At 40.4% G+C, this 17,742-nt stretch overlaps 1 long non-coding RNA gene across 1 annotated transcript; it reads left to right on the top strand.

Annotated features, from left to right (window-relative positions):
- The first annotated feature begins 6,157 nt into the window (after positions 1-6,157).
- On the top strand, positions 6,158-15,543 carry LOC309844798. The gene is made up of 5 exons (XR_014300910.1): positions 6,158-6,310; positions 7,575-7,903; positions 9,917-10,039; positions 13,869-13,916; positions 14,005-15,543. It is a non-coding gene; the product is annotated as an uncharacterized lncRNA (long non-coding RNA).
- The last annotated feature ends 2,199 nt before the right edge of the window (positions 15,544-17,742 follow it).

Here is a 17,742-nt window from a genome sequence, read left to right as displayed (position 1 = left end):
TGGGCACAGAGCCTGTGTTGGCCTTCATTGCTGTCATCACCACCATTGTTGCTACGGGCGTTGGCGTTGGAGGCAGGCGCTGGTGGCCTGCAGTTGGGTGGCGGCCCTGGGCCTTGGGCTCCCTATGCGCGCTGGTCCAACAGGGCAAGCAGCAAAGAGCTCAGCTTCAGCCTGCGCACCAGCCCCACGTGCGCGCTGCTGCTCTACCTGGACGGTGGTGACTGCGACTTCCTGGACCTGCTGGTGGTGGACAGGAGCCAAAAATAAACAAATAAATGAAATAAATACAAAAAGCCAAAAATGCATATTGTTATAAGTATACCAAAGTTACAACACAAACATGTATTTAGAAGAAATAAAATATAGAATAGAAAAGTTGTATCCTGAAATGAAATACTCACTAGAGAGCTTTAAGAGAATAGTTCCATTGGCAGAAGAAACAATCTCAACACAAAGGAACACCTTCAACCTGATAAAGGGCATCTATGAAAACCCACAGCTGACATCATACTCAATGCTGAAGGACTGGATGCTTTTCCCCAAAGAACAGGAACCAGACTGGGATGTTTGCTCTTGACACTTCTGTTCAACATGGTAACAGATTCTAGAGAGTGCGACTAGAAAAAATACGAAGATTTCTAGCAAATTGAAAAGGAAATGCCAAAATGTCTTCAACCACAGATGACATGGTCTTGTTTGTAGGTAATTTCATAGAATCTACACGCACACAAAACCAAAAGTAGAACTTATGAACAAGGTCAGCATCGTCACAAGGTACAACTTCAAAGTACAAAATATCAGTTGGATTTCTGCATACTGGCTTGACCACTTGAAAATGAAATTTAAGAAACAATTCCATTTACAATAGAACCAAAAGAAATAAAAGATTTAGGAATTAATTTAAGAAAAGAAGAGCAAATCTTGTATGTGGAGAATTACAAAATATTGCAGAAAAATTAATAAAATTTAAGAATAAGAATACTAAGAAATATAAGAAAATTTAAGAATCTAAGAAAAATTAAGAATAAAATGAATTAATAAAATTAAGAAAAATTAAAGAATATCTAAATAAATCCAGAGAGGATCCATGTTATAGGTTAAAAGACTCAATATTGTCATGATGGTAGTTCTTAGCAAATTCATTAAAGATTCAGTGGAGCAGGCATTGGGGGCGCAAGTTATCAAGCGTACACTAAAATTAACATGAACACCCAAAACACCTTGAAGGAGAAGAAAGCTAGAGGAATGATAATGTTCAACCTTTAGAAGCAGTAGGGGGAAGGGGCTCACCCAATATTAGGTTTGGAAGATGAGACTGATGATGCTGCACACACAGAGGGTGTCGAAAGCTTTGTCCCTGGCACAAGTCTGAGGGGCTACAGGCAGGCCTTTCAAGCACAAGCTTACAGCACCTATGAAGCCACAGGTGACTCGAGTTGCTGACTTTTAGAGCTGCTGTCTCAGCTCATCCTGACTGCTTTCCATCTCTCTTTCCCTGAGGGACAGGGCCATTCAGATGCGCACAGTACTTAGTGTCCTAGGACTGGGATCACCAGGAACAAAGAGGCACTGGCTGTTTCAGGTGTTGGAATATCTTTTCCCCCGGGGCTCACACTGTCTTCTAGGGAAGCCTGGCCTGACAGCTGGAGAGAGAAGCCATGTTCTCTCCCCACCCTGTCCTCTACCAGCTCTGATTTTCTTCTGGGGCTCACTGAAGAATGGAGACCTAAGACCCACCTCACATACATCCCTACACCCCTGAATGCAACTCCCTTCAAATCAGCCCTTCCAGCCCTTCCTTCTAGCTCAGTCCCAGCTGTTCTCAGGAGCCTAACCTGGGGAGACACTAACTGGTTCTTCTTCAGCCTGTTGAGGTGACATTTGGAAATCAAGTAACCACAAGAGCATTCAAGCAAGAAGGTGATGGGATGATGGGGAACACCCAGCCGAAAGCCCCTGAGGAAAAATTTGGAAGGACAGTCGTGACCAGGAGAGAGAATTGCAATCTCCAGGAGCTCACACTGGAAAACGAGGCTTCACCATTATAGATGGTGATGGTACAGAACATGTGGGAGGCTGTACCTGTGATAGGATCACTTTGGGAGTAAAAGGTACTGGTCACTGCTGTCATCAGCTGACAGACACATAATCCAGCACCATTTGAACTAGACATTTGACATTGGGCAGGCAGCTGTTCCCAAAAGACACCTGTCTGAGCCAGAAGCTCCTAATGCCTGGAAAAGCTCTCCAGGCTGGGCTCCTGCCCACATCACTCTGTCTCCAGCCCTTGAACACGCACCAGGCCAATGTGGGCTTCTCTGTGGTGCCCCATCCTTCCCTGGCTTCTGGTGGTCTCCCTCCTCCCAGAGTCTAGCAGGTTGGTGTGTTGGCAAACTAAGTTTTGTCCCCCACAACGTCCACCATGCAAAAGAAGTCTCCACACAGAAGTGAACACTGAAAGGCAGAGGCGGGACACGCCCAGTGGTTGGGGAGCCCAACGATCATCCTACATGACCTCGTCCCACCATCCCCCAACTAGGATTCCTAGTAACATGACAGCTGCCCAGAGGGATGCCAACAGTAGCCTGACTGACAGAATGGGTAGTAAGGGGACATTGGGTGTGCAGCTCTGTAAGTATTAAAACAGCGAGAGAGTCAGTATTTGTTATTAAATCACCACACACACACAGACACACACACACATACACAGTCTCTCTGCAAACAGTGAGGTTCCTGGAAAAGGAGGCATTTTACATTCTGATACTCATTAGGTTTACAGCCTGACACTAAGTGAAATATACTGCTAACATTCATGTATCACTAAAATTCTGACAACCTTAATAACCAGGAGTTTCTTTTCATAGCAGCCACATTTTTGGCCATTATTTTTCTGATATTTTATATTTACAGACATATAACATTATTAGATCATATGGAATAGAAAAGACCAATCACAGGCTCAATATCTATTCAAGAATATTTTTTTAATTTATTTCTTTTCAGCATAGCAGTATTCATTATTTTTTCACCACACCCAGTACTCCATGCAATCCGTGCCCTCTATAATACTCACCACCTGGTACCCCAACCTCCCACCCCTCTGCCACTTCAAACCCCTCAGATTGTTTTTCAGAGTCCATAGTCTCTCATGATTCACTTCCCCTTCCAATTTCCCCCAACTCCCTTCTCCTCTCTAACACCCCATGACCTCTATGCTATTTGTTATGCTCCACAAATAAGTAAAACCATATGATAATTGACTCTCTCTGCTTGACTTATTTTACTCAGCATAATCTCTTCCAGTCCCGTCTATGTTGCTACAAAAGTTGGGTATTCATCCTTTCTGATGGAGGCATAATACTCCATAGTGTATATGGGTCATGTCTTCCTTATCCATTCGTCCGTTGAAGGGCACCTTGGTCCTTTCCACAGTTTGGCAACTGTGGCCATTGCTGCTATAAACATTGGGGTACAGATGGTCCTTCCTTTCACTACATCTGTATCTTTGGGGTAAATACCAGTAGTGCAATTGCAGGGTCATAGGGAAGTTCTATTTTTAATTTCTTGAGGAATCTCCACACTGTTCTCCAAAGAGGCTGCACCAACTTGCATTCCCACCACCAGTGTAAGAGGGTTTCCCTTTCTCCACATCCCCTCCAACACATATTGTTTCCTGTCTTGTTAATTTTGGCCATTCTAACTGGTGTAAGGTGATATCTCAATGTGGTTTTAATTGGAATCTCCCTGAAGGCTAGTGATGATGAACATTTTTTCATGTGTCTGATAGCCATTTGTATGTCTTCATTGGAGAAGTCTCTGTTCATATCTTCTGCCCATTTTTTTTATATGACTGCCTGTTTTGTGTGTGTTGAGTTTGAGGAGTTCATTATAGATCCTGGATATCAACCTTTTGTCTGTACTGTCCTTTGCACATATCTTCTCCCATTCCGTGGGTTGCCTCTTTGCTTTTTTGACTGTTTCCTTTGCTGTGCAGATGCTTTTGATTTTGATGAAGTCCCCAAAGTTTATTTTCTCTTTTGTTTCCTTTGCCTTTGGAGACATATCTTGAAAGAAGTTGCTATGGCTGATACCGAAGAGATTACTGCCTATGTTCTCCTCTAGGATTCTGATGGATTCCTGTCTCACGTTGAGGTCTTTTATCCATTTTGAGTTTATCTTTTGTGCAGTTAATCATTCTTCTACATATAGCTGTCCAGTTTTCCCAGCACTATTTATTGAAGTGACTGTCTTTTTTCCACTGTATATTTTTTCCCGTTTTGTCGAAGATTAATTGACCGTAGAGTTGAGGGTCCATATCTGGGCTCTCTACTTTGTTCCACTGGTCTATGTGTCTCTTTTTATGTCAGTACCATGCTGTCTTGGTGACCACAGCTTTGTAATAAAGCTTGAAATCAGGTAACGTGATGCCCCCTTTTTCCCTCTATAACTCTGTACTCAATGTAAGCTCCTCAGGAATGAATATCATCAGAGTTCTTCATCAGTTCACTTCTCTGCCAGTGCCCACTCAGTTTCTTACTGAATTCCACATGAAATCAATACAACTCACTTCTTCATTTACCCAGTAACTGATAAAGTCTCTACTGACCTGTTCTTTGTTCTGAATCTGCTGCAGGGATCCTATGTACAAGTTCAAGGAGCAAATAAAGGAGAGACTAAGTGATGATGAGTTCACAGGAGTCCAGACATGCTAATGCCAGGATCAACGTGGACTCAAATCTGAATATGAATATGACAAGAAATGATGAATGCTTTCATCATGGTGCTGGAGAGGGACACATTTTCTTGGTGAACAGGACTCCATAGTATGCAAAGTATGTTGTCCACAAGACTTTGTGACAATAATATTGAGATCGCTATTTAATGAAAGTGCTTTAGACAAAGTTTGGATAATAAGCTGAGGATAGTTGTAACAACTAAAACTCAGAAAAAATATCTAAGAAACTAAACTCTTTCAAGTCACAACTAATTAAAAATGATTTAGTATAATTTTAATTTTAATAATTAAATGTTAATGTCATTATTTCTTTATTTTTATTCATATACAATATTAATCAATTACTGTTGATAGTAAATATAATAACTAATGATCTTCATTTATACAACACACTCCTAAGCATTCTGCATGTATTACATTATTTAATCTTTGTGAAACTATGAGGTAGCTACTGATTTTCCTTTCTGCAGATGAGAACTTGAGAAACAGCAGCAGGAGCACTGACTCCAGGGCTCACAGGCAGGATACAGGGGGCCCGACCATAGTGTAGGAAGCATGGCTCTGCTGTGCACTGTAGCCTCTGCAAGCTAGCCTTTACTTTGCTGCACCTGAAGCACACAGAGAAGCTCGTCTCAGAGGGAGACACTTCATGGACACCAGGTACAAACAGAGACCCTCAGCTTCCTCATCTCAGACAGGAGCCCGTTACCTCCTCAAACAATGGGATGCTCCATGGGAGCCATCAGATCTGTAAAAACTTCACTGTCAGATTAAGAGCACAGGCAATGTTTATGGAGAACGTGTCTGTGTATTTACTGGGACCAGCCACCCTGGGATCAGATTCCTGGGGAAATGCTTATTCCCAGGATGCAGAGTCCCTGAGCTGTCAGGGACAGCCTTGCTGGTGACAGCAAGTTTGGGCAGCAACACGAGTGTCTGTCCCTGTCAGTGGATGAATCCGGTGGTGCAGCCAGTGGTACCAGGAGCAGCACCGAGGACCAGTGAACTGGGGGACAGACAGATGGACAGACATGGATTGATAGGAATTCTGTACCATTTATATAAACGTAAATATGCACACTCACAAGCAAATCCCTATAGTTTGCACAGGTACATACGACACCAAGCATATCGGTCAATCCTCTCATTTGAGGCTGGAGAAATTGGATTCCTGCAAGGATGAACCACTGACCTAAAACTAACAAGCACACTGAGTATACAATCGGAAAAACTGGTTTCCTGTCTAGCATTTCTGGGCTTCTCCACTTACTAAGCTGATGCTTGCTGTTACAAACTTTGTTTACCTGGGCTCCCCTACAGAGATATAACTGTAAGATATATGTCATACCTGCAATGACCAGCAGGGGGAGGAAGAAGTCAGTGTAAGAAATAAGCAAAATACAGATTTTAAACAGGAAGCTCATTATTGAAACCAAGATTACAATTTTTATTCAAAGCAACAGCTCAATGAAGACAAAATTAATTCCTGAATCACAATGTAGGTTACGTAGGCCCAGTCTTCGAAAACCTGGCGGACTTAATGCTCTTGGTGTGCTCTTAGCTGGACAATCTCAAGTAAGTTACTCAACATCCCTAGCCTCTGTCTCATCTGCAGAATGGGATGAATAACCCGTGCTTTATGCTTGCAGGGAAGGAATCAATATGCACAATGCTTGACACTCAATTAAGTTATTACTTAATAATAACCTGTCATATATACATATATATACATGTTGTTATAACCTTAAAAAAAGTTTGTTATAACTTTTTTATAACCTTTAAAAAAATACTCTCTCGTGAAAGACAAGCAACTATTTACCAGTTTGAGAAGAATCTTTACTAAGTTCTGAGGTTCAGCACTGTTATCTGAACGACTGTTCTTCAAGAACAACTTACACTCCTTGCTTCCTAGCCAATGTGAGAGAGATTCTTGAGTTCTGCAACCTTGCTGAAAGTTTCCTCATGGCCCCTTACTCTTTAGAGCTTAAAAGATGCTTTCTCTCTCTCTGTCTATACCCCCCCCCCCGATTTTCCATGGCTGTAATATTCCCTATAACTAAAATCCCTATAAGAGGACCCCAGAAATCATCTACTGCAACCAGTCCAGTTTTAAGATGAAACACCAAATCCCCAACATTTCTTGAGCTTTTTCTATGCATCTGGGACAGGCAACAAGCTTTGCTTACATTCCCTGTTCACTCTGCATGCAACCTAATGAGGTCACTCTGACATAACGAGGAAAGGAGAACTAGCTTGTTAAAGACTACCCACTTCTCATGTCACCTTAGGGCATTTCCATTATCTGATGAGACCTGTGAGAGAAATGCTCCAGTGCTAGCTCAGGATCGAGCCCCGCATGAGGGTCTCTGCTCAACAGGGAGCCTGCTTTCCCCTCTGTCTCTGCTTGCCTCTCTGCCTACTTGTGATCTTTCTCTCTGTCAAATAAATAAATAAAAATCTTTTTAAAAAATCAGAAATCAAGAAGAATAGAATTCCAGTACTCAGAGGTGGTCATGGGATAATATTTGTATCTAAAAGGTTAACTTGATAGATTCCCATTCAAACAAGTGACTGTATTGTGTAAAAATATGCCATGTTTTGATCCAGGCCTTTTCACTTAAGAGCTGTGACTTTGGGCAAGTTACATAACCTCTATAACCTCTTTCACATGGAAATTAAGAAGATAAGCACCTCATAATTCACTGTGAATGAAAGGCCATAGTAGGCAATAATTCTATGGAAATCTTTCCTTCTGTTTACTCTATGCTGGGTGGTCTCAAACCACACAATATATTTGTGTTTCTCTAATAATGTTTTGTTATTCCATTTTTTCCCACAGATAAAAGTCCTGATGAAGACATTACCCCCAAGCCTACAATTTTCTTTCCTTCAATTGCTGAAATAAAACTCTGTAAGGCTGGAACATATCTTTGTCTTCTTGAGGATTTTTTCCCTGATGTTTTCAAGATAGATTGGCAAGAAAAGGATGACAAAACAATTCTGAAATCCCAGCAGGGAGACACCATGAAGACTAAGAACACATACATGAAATTCAGCTGGCTGACCGTGACTGGAGCGTCAATGGATCAAGACACAAATGTATCGTCAACCATGAGCAGGAGAAGGGAAATGTTGATCAAGAGATATTTTTTCCTTCAATAAAGAAAGGTAGGTACATGTAAACATGAACACAACCTCCCAGAACCCTTTGTTTCAAAGGGAAATCTAAACCTTTTCTGTCAAGTATTAATGAAAACAAGCAATTAGAAATTTTTTTCTTTAACGCTGTTGCCTTTAATGGTAGCATAAATACGTTGTTTTTTACCTATCGAAGTCCAATGGTATAGGCTGTGTCAGTGCCTGGGTGGCTCAATTGGTTGAGTATCTGATTCTTCATTCAGCTCAGGTCATCTCAGGGTTGTGAAATGGAACGCAGTTTGGGGCTCCATTCTCAGCACTTAGTCTGCTTGAGTTTCTGTCCCTTTGCCCTGTCTTCCAAGTGCGAGCTCTCTCTCTCTCTCTCTCAAAATAAATAAATAAATATATATATTTTTTAATGAAAAAAAATACCATGGGCTGTGGACACCTGGGTGGGTCAGTTGGTTAAACATCTGCCTTCAGTTCAGGTCATGAGCCCAGGGTTCTGGGATTGAGTCCAGCACTAGACTTCTTGCTTAACAGGGAACCTGCTTCTCCTTCTGCCTGCTGCCCCCCCTGCTTGTGCTCCCTCTCTCTCTCTCTGACAAATAAATAAATAAAATCCTAAAAAGTAATAAAAATAAAAAACAGTATGGGCTTTGGAACATACAGAGAAGAACAAAAAGAATAATTCATTTAACCTTTCTCACCTCAGGTTTATCATCTAAAATATTAATGTCACAGTGATATTCTTTATAGTCATTTCATGGATTAAATGAAATAATACACAGGGAAACACCTAGCAACCTCACACAAAAGAAATGTTCAGGGAGTTTGCTTTTGATGACTTTACCTGATCAGGAAATAAGAACAATTATACAGCTTTCAAGAATGTTCTACTCAGCAAAGTCCTTCTCACTTCATTCTTTCTCTACTCAAAGTATAACCAATAAACAAGAGTTACAGGGGTCAAAATGCTGTCCATTTAAAGGAACCAGATTGTGGCTCAACAACAACAAAAAAAATAGTAATTTGGCTGCTAAGGTAGATAATAGTATGATATTAGGTTTTTCAGAATTGTATTTTATATACCACCATAAAGTAAAATTTGGTAAGTAGAGATGGATGAGGTTAATGTGTACATTCTTCCATTCTACACAATGAATGTATTTCTTACCATGAGTTAAAGTGACTCAGCAAATATCTATTGCAGTCCTAGTGTGTGCCAGGCCTGAAAGAGATGCAGGATGAACTACTGTCCCAAGGAGGATGGCTACAATAGGTAGTACAATAGATACTTCTACAATAGATACTTCTTTTCCTAATCACTCAGGGTCACTTATGATTCAGACACGGTATCCCAAAAGAGCCCCATTGGTGTAGACACTGGTCATACTTAGACAGTGTGGGCAAACGGCAGAATGTGCCCAGATCCCACTGTGATTCAGTAACTCACTAGACTCAGAAGTCAAGTCCTGACATTAATTAACATCACAGACCAAGGCCACAGAGAGCCCATAAGAAAGAATCAGTTTGTACTTTTCCCTGTGGTTCATAGGCTACTTTTTAAGCAATGGGGAAAGAGTACATAACAAGAACTATGAATAGCTTTGCTATATACAAGCTTGAATTTCTGAAGTAAGACTTTGTCTTCGTGGAGTGTTGAAAGACCCAAAATAGCAACACCTAGTTTATGGCCTCAAGTTAGTAAAGCAAGACTTAATACTTAATCCAAGTGCAATCTAAACCCTCCAAAAGAATAACCTTCAACCAGTCAATATGGAAATTTCCTGTTCAGCCCCAGAAAGTTTCCTGATTGACCCACTCTTTCCCCTTGGGAGGGTGACTGCCTAAAACAATGGATTTTTTTTTTTATAAGAATTTCCTTTTTTCCCCTCCTTATTGTTAAAACCTTTTCCTTTCCTGTAGTCTTTTGGAGCTCCCCTCTATTTGATAATGGGTTGCTGTGTTATTCCTTAATTGATTAATAGCACCATTAGAGATCTTTAACATTTACTTGGCTGAATTTCTATTCTTTAACAGATTTGCTGCTAACACTGGAATATGAAGTAGACTCCCAGGGACATTCAGAGACAAAGCAAAACAAAGAGGTGTTAACTGTGAGCCCTTTGAGTTCAGCATTCTCACTTATTCCAAGGGCTGTGGGTGAGTTCTTTGGTTCTAAGCTCTGCTCTCTTTGTGTTTGAACTCCTAATCTAACAGGGCAGGTCAGCCTGGACTGGCAGAGTGGTATGCCACTGTTAAGTTGAGCTAGAAGATTTGGAGCCCCATTGATCTGGCATTAGTCACACAGACAACTGAAGGGACAAGAGGGCCTGCCAGGAGTCAAGCCCCTAATGATCTAGATCAAATCCCCCAGGTGGAAACTTCATCAAGTTCCTTGGAGAATTGTTGGTGATGCATAGAGTCTTCTTGTGGCCAAAACGCAGTAACATCTTTTACTTCCCATACATTATGTGCACATAATTGTCTGTCTTCATTTGTGTAGACAAAGCTACTGGTAACAGGGAAAGGTGGAAAAAGCCACAAAAAATGCAGGCAGGAATCAAGCATTTAGAGGCTGTGAGAGCATTTGCTACCTCAAGAGCACTTCCTTGACAGTATGAGTTAGTCACAAAATAGGTTGTATCAGCACCGGGTCACCCATCAACCTTAAGAAAACTTCTGTGCAAGGAGCTACCATGTAAAACACACACAATCCCCAATTCCAGGACACATCACTTTTAGGTGTTTGGTTCTGAGAAGCCCATGTCTTAGCTGTTTACATTCTAAACAGTCAAGCACACAATTTTCTGACATACATGTTTATTTATTTTTTACCTAAGACCTATATTCCCAGATTACATATACCTTGTAAAATTACAAAATCAAGTCTGTTGTGTGTTTTTGGGAACTGGCTTGGTAACCATCAGGTTGAAGGCCTCAAAATAATGCCAGAGAGAAATGTGGGGTCTAACTCACTTGTGGCCAGATATGGCTGTACTGGGGTGTGGGTTAACTCCATTTGAGGCTAATGTTCTACAAAATTGCTGCCAGGACTCAGGGCAATGACCACCTAAAAATACAATGGCCATATGGGGGAACTCTCCTACTCGATAAGATCATTAAGAAGTGCCCTTAAAAGAAAGGGTTTCTCAATTAAACAGAAGCCTTTATGGTTAAACATTCCAAGGTCCTTTCATTTAAAGACTCATTGCAAAAGACTAATAAAAAATTAATAATGGAAGAGGTACCTAAAACCAAAGACGAAAAGACTGTTCCACTCTTTGCTCCTTTGAGCACTCATTGTAGCCTGAATTGATTTTCCACTCTGAAAAGATGGCAGCCATAAACAGAAGACTACCAAATTCATGGCATTACAGACACCCCCATATCTACCTTCGGAGGATGGTGCCCAAATGACCCCAGGATCCTCTCAGTCACAAATATTTAGGTATTTTAGACACAACATTAAAAGAAGATAGCTCCCAAACCCCAGTAGAAGAGGGAACTTACCTAGTGCTCCTGCTGTAAAACTAAAAGGTATTGAACTTCAGTTGCACATCACACAGCTATGGAAATCTCCACCTGACACCTGGTCCTGCCCAGACCCTGGAGTTTCTGAATCAAATTGAGGGAAAGAGAAGTAGCTGACATTGAAATAGACTGCTTTCACCAAAACAAGGATTTAAGACTCCATATTTAACTAAATGCGAAATCATTTCTTCCTCTTTTCTTTTCCTTTACTCTGGTAATGGCCTGTCTCTCCCACATCATTGCCAAGGGGCTTAACCTCTGGAATTAAGAGCAATATTTTATTTCAGGCTAGCAGATAATTTAACCTTGGTCCTAAATTTTCTCAGGGTAATTAAGACATCTCATTGTCTGACTCCCCTAAAGTTATATCCAGATTTAGTAGGGACTACCAAGAAACCTCCAGTATTTACTCTTGTGACTGGCCCTAATTCTCTGGTGAGGGATAACTGTAAATGAGGTATGATCAAGATTTTTCCCTCCATTCTTGAAATTGTTTTGGAGTCCCTTGCTAAAGTGATGGCTACCCAACAAAAATCCTTGGACTCTGGCCAAAACAGCTTTTCAAAGTGAGATAGCCTTTGCTTATGGTTGAGCAAGGCTGGATCTGTGCTGTAGGCGATACAGGGTGCTATAACCAGATAAACAGATGAACACTATTGGGGACATTAACACTGAGCAACAGATTATTTTGCAAACCATGTGGCTTAACAGAGTGACTCCTTCAGCAGTGTCTTTCTTACTTTCTTGATTTTAATTGCTTTGAGTCTTGGGCACCATGGCATCAAATAGCTCTTCAAACATGGGGAGTTATCCTGTTTATAGACATCATTAAAAATCTGCCTGGTGTGTTACATTGTCTCAAAAGCTTGACATGCAAATTCAAAGCCAGTAATCTCCAAGCAAATTATTTTTCTAAGACTGGAACATCACAAAAGAATGAAGAGAATGGCCAACTTAAAAATTGTAAACCTGAAGTGGTAACCTGTGAATACCACAAGGGTTAAGTGAAAAGGTCAAGACCTGTTAATATCACCCAGAAGAACAACAAATACTGAGAACTTCAGAGCAGTTGTTGAGCGTGGTGTTAATGCTTTCAATCTAGAACCCATCTCTCAGTTAAACTGAGAGTCTGATCAAAAGGATCTGCTAAAAAGACTGTTAAAAAGAACAACCACAGGCTCAAAATGCACTCCTTTAGCTGAAGGCCACAAATCAGTACACCAAGTCTTCATACCTACCCAACTGCAGTTTTAACACCCAGAAGTGTAACCTGTAACCAGTAGACATGGGAATTTCCTGACCAGCACTAGGAATTTTGCTGACAAAATGGAGGGCCCTTACCTTAGGAGCATGACCTTGCCGGAAAGTATGGACTCTTGCTAATAATTTCTTTTTCACTCCCTGTCTATCTTGAAAAACCTCTTTCCTCTACCCTTTGGGGTTCTCCTCTGTTTGATAGATAGAATGTTGCCCAATTCATGAACAGGCTGATAAATATAGGCAATTAGATTTTTAAAATTTCCTGGGTTGCATTTTTCTTATTTCACAAATTCTTAGTTTGTCCAATGATCAAATTTGGGTTAAACATTTACCTTTGCTTCCACCTGAATTGTGAGGAAGAGCAAATGAGATTATGTCAGAAAATGCTTGCTGTTGAAAAAATAACATGGATGAATTTATTTGTATATTTATTATATTTACTTGTATCCTTTCCTAAAATTAACTAAAATAAGATCATACAGACAGCCCTAATTTTTAACTTCTGCAACTAACAGAGAGGAAGCAAGTGAACAATGCATAAATTTAATTCAACAATTGAGCTGAACTATCCTGTTAGGTTTTGGTTTTTCTAGTGATCAAAGAAAAGTAAAAAAATAGAGTAAGTTCCATGGTGATTATTATGGTAAGGGAAAAGTTCTTGTTTATGATGTGTTTTACGTGGCACCTATCTCTTAAAGGAATATCTCCCAAGGTCTTCTCATAGCAACAAAACTAATGAAGACATTTCTGTTAATGCAATTCTACAGCAGATTTCTAGTGCTGGTTCTTAGAAGCTTGTGCTTTCTCTCTGACAAATAAATAAAATCTTTAAAAATAAATAAATAAAAAGAACATCTTCTTTGCAACAGAAACTGTGCTAGGAGCTACAAGCACAGAAGGAAACATGATAGTCTTAAACGTTACCTTCCAGTTGTAAGAAAAAAAAGAAAAAAATGCATCATTCATGATTTGCAACATCTTTAGGTGCAGAAATACAGTATATTAATTGATCTACTGAATTACGTAAAATCAGACCAACTGTTTCTGGAATTGTGGAGCTCATATTTGTAATGTCTCTCTTCTCTTTGTTGATCAGTTCTATCTACCTATCTATCATCTATCTATCCTCTATCTACAATATAGAAACATCAAAAAAGGGATGTGAAAAAATAAATAACACTTGCTCTCATTTCTTTAGAGCTTACTGCTATTAACTCCACAAAATCTTCTCTGAATGATAAAAATGGTAAGTTTCGCTCTATGTTTGCCTTTATTTTATGCTGTAGCATTTTTTCCTCCTGATCAATGTAACTGTTGAATTTCCCTGACTTCAGGGAGAAGCCTCAGAATGGCTGGATCCTGCAATAAAGCTGAGTGATATTTAAAGTCAGTTCATCATTTCTCAGGAGTGTTCTTCACACAGTAAATGGTGTTTTGGGTGTGAAAAGGCTATAAATTAGGGATGCAGTGATGTGCTCTGAATTCCTTCAACAACAGACCTCACTTACTTCTGTGGCCTTTGTTTTTACTGACTAAGGACATGCTATCATTTTGCTTTTATATTTTTCAGCCTCTGTTCTTGCTGGTGGTTAATAACATGAACTGACACTGAGAGCTTCTCAAACAGAGGTGTTGTGTTGGACTGTGAATATATCTTGTTTAGTTCTTTTAGTACTCACTGTGAAAGATTTTATTCCCACTTTATACATGAGCAGCCTAGAAAGTGTTCTTAAATGCCATGTTGCTGGGATTGAAATCTGGATTCTCGTACTTATTACTTGGATGAAATTAGACAAATAGATTTTCTCTGTGTTCTTTGTTTATTTGTAAAATAGGAATGAAGATAATGATCTCATAGGTTATAAAAATTAAATAAGATTCAGGCTTTGCATGCAAAGTTCTCAAAATAAGTGACATTTAATTTGTACTTAATGGATATTTCCTCTTATTTTACTTAGAGACATGGTAGGGAGGAAGAAATGCTAAAATATATTTCTCATCAATGCCTTTTCCCCATTGGATTCATTCTTTATAAACACAACCTTACTTTTTAATACTTTGGAAAATTCGAGGTGAATTTCACAGATGTGTGACTGACGTAACCTACAAACTAGGTTCTGAGTTGTTTTGGTGGTGGTGGTGATGGCGATGTAGATGTTTACTATCTGTTTGTGCTGGTGTGAGTGTGTCACTTGAACCTAAGTCAGCAGAAATGTATACCATCACCCCTCACCCATTAATAAATCCTAGCCTTTCAAAACAACACGTGAAATTAATAAAATGCTTCTTTTAGACACCCTGCAGCTGCAGCTCATGAACACATCTGCCTACTACACCTACCTCCTCCTCTTCCTGAAAAGCCTGGTCTACTCCATCATCATTGTCTCTCTGCTTGGGGGACCAGCACTCGAGAGCAATGGAAAGAGTTCCTAACACATGGTGGCACAAGGTTCCACTTTTTCCCATTGGCTATTGTCCCTAAAAGTCTCTGCTGAGGATCAAGTGGGGTTTTCTTTCTGAGATTGGGTTATTTCCATTCTCATGTGTCTTTTTCTACTGCGTCATTATTGCAAAACTGATTTATGCACCACTGGGCAAACAGAAGCTTTCACTTTGCAGCTAAAACAAATTCTGCCATGACTCAGGGGCGGGGTCATGGGGTTTCAGCACTGCTGTCTCCTTAATGTCCACCAGCTCCTCAGCCACCCAGTCCCCATGCTTCTGAGTACAGCCAGCATGCAGTCTCTTGGACTTTTTAACAAGATGATTACCTGGAAGCTTTTTATCTTACATACTTTGAAACCACCATCCTCACTACCTGGAACTTGTACTGCTTTTCATAATGGGCACAATAAAAGCAATTTAAAAAAATCTACTTTGCTTCTGTGTTCTTTCATTTGGTGCAGTTTAACTCAGAGTCTAAGGTAAGGAACAGTGTGACAACTGAGCCATCCAGTTCAACATTCATTGTAATAATCGTCAATTCCACATTTCTAATTCTTACCCTGAGATAGTCCTTATGATGCCATCTTTGGGGCAATGGCCCCAGGGGAAACCACAGCCAGTGAAGTGCCCAGCTTATTTCTCCTTCAAAGGTCAGTAGATTCAGATCATTTGGTTGAAGATACTCTGTTGGCAACAGTATAACCTGTCGCATGACTGGTGGGTGTGCTTAGACCTGTCCCAAGGATAAGTGCTTGACTCTGCACCCCAAGTGCCTGGATTTGAATCTTGGTGCTATTGTTCTCATTTGTCAGATAGAGTTAGAGTGATTAGTCTTTAGAGTTAGAGTGATTAGTCTTCTGTCGTTGTGTAGCTGAGATGAGATAATTTTGTTGGGTACATGCAGGTCCTCAACAGCATTTGCATCTACTGTTGGCAACTCTACGTTGGAAATAATAGAAACGCACGGGCACACATACACATACTACAAGTTGGACACTCATTTACATGTATGTGTATATTTCTACAAATATTCCTTCCCCAGCTGGACCTGGGCTGCCCTGGACTGGGAGATGCAGAGAGGGAAGGGTGGTGGTTCAGGAAACAGTGTGGGTGGAAGGAGGGCGCTGGTGTGGTGATGGTGTTTTCTTTTCCCAGGGTGTTTTGTTTTGTTTTGTTTTGTTTTGTTTTTGTCTACGTGCTCTGTCAAATGTGGTTGACTTGTGGTACATACTTGAAGTCAAACCAGCCCCTACTGGATGGCGCTCTGTAAGCATTGGCTCGGGTGTTGTAAGATGAAATAAGGACAGTTAAACCACAGCCAACTAGCTTTTTATTCTACACATCCAGGAGCTGCAATCTTTGATACCTGAATTTTGTACTGTTTTTCATAATAGGCATAATAAAAAATAATCAAAAGTCTATTTTTGCCTATATGTTCTTTCATTTGGTGCAGTCTAACTGAGAGTCCAAGGTGAGGGACAGCCCAACAACTGAGCCTTCAGAGTCAGCACTGGTTGTAATGTTGGTCAATTCTACATTTCTAAGCCATTCCCTGAGATAGTCCCTATGATGTCTTCTTTGGGGCACTGACCCCAAGGGAGCCACAGCAAGTGAAGGTGCCCAGGTGTTTCTCCTTCAAATATAAGAAAATTCATTTGTTTGGTTGAAGATGATCCGGTGGTGACAGTATAACCTGTTACATGACTGGTGGGTGTGCTCAGATCTGTCCCAGTGTGTCACAGGCACCATGTTCCTGATCTCACAAGAACCCAATGAGAGCGGCACTAACACTGGAAAGGTAGGGTTGGGGAGGGGTTAAGTGCTTGGACTCTGAATTCCACATGCCTGGGTTTAAATCTTGGGTCTACAGTTATTTGAACTCTCTGTGCTGTTACTTTCTCATTCATAAAATGAAAATAGGGTGTGCCCTGTTTCCTAGAGTTGTATGAATGAGGTGAGTTAATTATACTGGATACATGCAAATCCTCAACAGTATTAGCATCTACCGTTGGCAGATCTACTTTAGAAATAATAGATAATACACCCACACATGCGCACACACTAAGTAGGACATAATCTGTATGTACGTGTATATTTCTACAAACATGGATGTAAAGCAAATGCTCAGTATGTAGAGGAGGTGAAAATATAAGTGACTGTATTTTTCTATATTCACTAATGAATATAATGTAAAAACTTTAATGTATTAGAATTAAAACAATGTCTCATTTAAAACTGGGAAGGTTTTTTTGTTGTTGGTTATTTACAATCAGTTTTATTTCTGTGAAACACATGCCTTTGGACATCAAGTAGAAGAAAGAACCTAAAACCCACCACATACAAAGAAGAGGAAACTTAATTTTGATCTCTTTCTTGATTCTCAAGAATGTGATCAGACTTCTTTAGGACAAATGCCTGGCCTCTACTGAGAGATCTGAACCTGTTTCCACACATGGAAAGCACAGAGACACAGAGGGAAAGCTAACAAATGACCTACAACTCTGTGGGCTGATGTCACTGCTGCAGCTCCTAGGCAGTGTCTCCTGTGGCTTCCAACACTTTAGCACCTTCCTTCTCCAACTGGACCTGGGCTGCCCTGGACTGGGAGGTGCAGACAGGAGGGTTGT

Source organism: Mustela nivalis (assembly GCF_964662115.1).
Source record: "Mustela nivalis genome assembly, chromosome: 12".
Classification (NCBI taxonomy): Eukaryota; Metazoa; Chordata; class Mammalia; order Carnivora; family Mustelidae; genus Mustela; species Mustela nivalis.
Note: the sequence above shows the minus strand (reverse complement) of the source record. Positions and strands in the feature narration are given on the sequence as shown.